Source organism: Mandrillus leucophaeus, unplaced genomic scaffold, assembly GCF_000951045.1.
Source record: "Mandrillus leucophaeus isolate KB7577 unplaced genomic scaffold, Mleu.le_1.0 Scaffold238, whole genome shotgun sequence".
Lineage (NCBI taxonomy): Eukaryota > Metazoa > Chordata > Mammalia > Primates > Cercopithecidae > Mandrillus > Mandrillus leucophaeus.
Window position 1 is genome coordinate 595,965 of NW_012102454.1, and position 4,048 is coordinate 600,012.

Below are 4,048 nucleotides of genomic sequence, written 5' to 3' on the forward strand. Positions count from 1 at the left end.
TCCCCTCCCCTTCCCCCTTCCTTTTTTCTTTCTTTCTGTCTTGCTCCATTACCCATGCTGGAGTGCAATAATGTGATCTCAGCTCACTGCAACTTCTACCTCCCAGGTTCAAGCGATTCTCCTGTCTCAGCCTCCTGAGTAGCTGAAACTACATGTGTGCCACCACTCCCATCTAATTTTTGTATTTTTAGTAGAGACGGGGTTTCACCATATTGGCCAGGATGCTCTCAATCTCTTGACCTCGTGATGTGACTGCCTCAGCCTCCCAAAGTACTTGGATTACAGGCGTGAGCCACCATGCCCAGTCTCTTTCTTTCTTTTTTAAAATTGTATTTTATTTTATTTTAGAGACAGAGCCTCGCTCTGTCCCCCAGGCTGAAGTGCAGTGGCACCACCATGGCTCACTGCAGCCTCCAACTCCTGGGCTCAAGTGATCCTCCCACGTCAACCTCCCGAGTAGGTGGGACTACAGGCACGTGCCACCATGCCCGGCTAATTTTTTAATTTTTAATTTTTAGTACTGATGGGGGTCTCAATATGTTGCCCAGGCTGGCCTTGAACTTCTGGCCTCAAGTGATCCACTTTGGCCTCCTAAACTGCTGGGATTATCCTGTTCTTTCTTAATAAGGCTAAGGACATTTCTGCGTCTGGACTTTGCACCTAAGGTTCCCTGAGCCTGCAGGGCTCTTCCCTCATTGCTCATAAGGCTTCTCCTTCCCTCCAGCAAGTCTCTGCTCCAAAGTCACCTCCTCAATGAGGCCTTTCCTGTTCACTCTGTTTAAAAATTATAACTCCCACCCCATACGCACATGCACTCCTGATTCTCCTTTCCAGCTTTATTTTTCTAGGACTTATCACCATCTGAAATATTATGTATTTATTTTTTACTGTCTCTCACTATTATAATGTGCACTCTAGGAGAGAAGAGACCTGTCTCTTTTGTTCTCTGCTGTGTCTCCAGGGCCTAGAACAGGGCCTGCTACAAAGCAGATACTCAGAAAAATTTTGTGAATGGATGGATGAAAGGATGGATAAGTGGATAGATGGATGGATGGATAAGTGGATGGATGGAAAGATGGATGAGTGGATGGATGGATGGATCGATGGATGAGTGGATGGATGGAAGGATGGATGAGTGGATGGATGGATGGATGGATGGATGGATGGATGGATAAGTGGATGGATGGAAGGATGGATGAGTGGATGGATGGATGGATGGATGAGTGGATGGGTGGATGGATGGATGAGTGGATGGATGAAAGGATGGATGAGTGTATGGATGGATGGATAGATGGATGGATGGATGGATGGATGAATGGATGAATGGATGGAAGGATGGATGAGTGGATGGATGGATGGATGGATGGATGGATGGATGGATGGATGAGTGGATGGATGGATGGATGGATGGATGAATGGATGGAAGGATGGATGAGTGGATGGATGATAGATGGATGAATGGATGGATGGCATGGGCCAGGTGGTAGGTGCAGGTGCCCTGGAAATGGGCTATGGCCCCATTGAAGGTGAAGTAATGAGGGTCTCCAGTGGCCACGCAGGTGCCCAGGGGGCTCTGGCAACCCCGCTGGCTGCCCTGAAGACCACAGATCTCCCCAGTGGGGCAGCACGCCGGGCTGCAGCAGAAATGCCCTGTTCCATCACAGCTGCAGCGGCGGCGGGTGCATCGGTTCAGCCAGACCAGGTCCCCCACCTGGGGAGAGAGGCCAGATCAGCTTGCCCTGCCCTGCCCAGCCCAGGTGGACCCAAACAGGGCCTTGTGGAGGCCTGAGGCTGGCCTGGCAGCTGACCCAGAAGAGCAGAGGCTCAGGGGCTGGCTCAGCATGGGATGGGCATGAATGCCATGCCCAGAGTCAACAACTGGGGGTCTGACCGTCACGACAGGCTACTGCCTTACCCAGAGGGCAGCAAACTTGTGACACCTGTTTTCTCTTAGTGGAAAGCACAGCCTAGTGGTTAGCAGCACAGTTTTGGGGTCAGAGAGACCTGGGGTCCAGACCTAGCTCTGTCCTTTGAGATCTCTGTGCATCTTGTAGCCTCAGTTTACCCCTCTGCACATTGGGGGCAATCAAAGGCTGTTTGAAGGTCAGTGCGGTCATACGCCTGAGGCTCTCACCACCCTGCTAGCCTACAGTAACCAAGTTCTTGACATATATCTGATACCTTTACTAATAACATGCTGGCCCAGTGCTCAGGGCATAATATGCACTCAGAAAATATTACCTTTGATCCTGATGACAGGATTACACACGCAGCAAAGGACTAAAATATGTTCACAATGGTTATCATTATAGATCATTGAGTGGTTAGCACAGGAACGCAGCAAATGCCTGGTACATACTAGCCATTATTGTTAATATCACCATTATTTTAATATGCTTACACAAGGCACATTGTAAATGCCCAAATTCTTCATATATTAGCCATTATTATTATTACTATTCATAAAATGCTTAGCCCAGGTATGAACACAAAGTAAATATCCAACACATTGTATTTCATTTTATTTTATTTGTTTACTTTTTGAGATGCAGTCTTGCTCTGTCACCCAGGCTGGAGTGCAGTGGTGTTATCTCAGCTCACTGCAACCTCTGCCTCCCAGGTTCAAGCGATTCTTGTGCCTCAGCCTCCCAAGTAGCTGAGACTACAGGCATGTGCCACCATGCCCAGCTTAATTTTGTATTTTTCAGTAGAGACAGGGTTTGGACATGTTGCCTAGGCTGGTCTCCAGCTCCTGACCTCAAATGATCCACCCACCTTGGCCTCCCGCAGTGCTGGGATTACAGGTGTGAGTCACTGTGCCCAGCCCCCAATACATTTTAATTTTTTTTTTTTTTTTTTTTTTGAGACGAAGTCTCCTTCTTGTCGCCCAGGCTGGAGCGCAATGGCGCAATCTCGGCTCACTGCAACCTCTGCCTCCCGGGTTCAAGTGATCTCCTGCCTGAAGCCCCCGAGTAGCTGGGATTACAGGCGCCTGCCACTAAGGGAGGAGACCACCACTCATACTGTCTTATGCCCAACTTCTGCTTCCAAAGAAAGAAGAAGTAAAAACTAAAAGGCAGAAATGAAATCCACAGGCAGACAGCCCAGTGCCACACCCTGGGCCTGGCAGTTAAAGATTGACCCCTGACCTAATCGGTTATGTTATCTATAGATTACAGACACTATATAGAAAAGCACTGTGAAAATCCCTGTTCCTGTTCTGTTTCATTCTTACCAGTGCATGCAGCCTCCAGTCACGTACCCCCTGCTTGCTCAATCAGTCACGACCCTCTCACACAGACCCCCTTAATGCTGTGAGCCCTTAAAAGGGACAGGAATTGCTCACTCAGGGAGTTCGGGTTTTGAGATGTGAGTCTTGCCGAAGCTCCTGGCCAAATAAAGCCCTTCCTTCTTTTGGTCGGTGTCTGAGAGGTTTTGTCTGCAGCTAGTCCTGCTACACCACCACGCCCAGCTAATTTTTGTATTTTAGTAGAGACGGGTTTCACCATGTTGGCCAGGTTGGTCTAGAACTCCTGACCTCAGGTGATCCACCCACCTTGGGATAAAGGAATAAAGCCCTTCCTTCTTTTGGTCGGTGTCTGAGGGGTTATGTCTGCAGCTAGTCCTGCTACACCACCACGCCCAGCTAATTTTTGTATTTTAGTAGAGACGGGTTTCACCATGTTGGCCAGGTTGGTCTAGAACTCCTGACCTCAGGTGATCCACCCACCTTGGCTTCCCAAAGTTCTGGGATTATTGGCGTGAGCTACCATGCCTGGCCACATTTTATTTTTTATTTTATTTTTATTTTTTGACGGAGTCTCACTTTTATCACCCAGACTGGAGTACAACAGTTCACAGAAACCTCTGCCTCCCAGGTTCAAGCAATTCTCCTGCCTCAGCCTCCCAAGTAGCTGGGTTTACAGCATCTGCCACCATGCCCTGCTAATTTTTGTATTTTTGTAGAGACAGGGTTTCACCATGTTGGCCAGGCTGGTCTCGAACTCCCAGCCTCAGGTGATCCACCTGCCTCAGCCTCCCAAAGTGT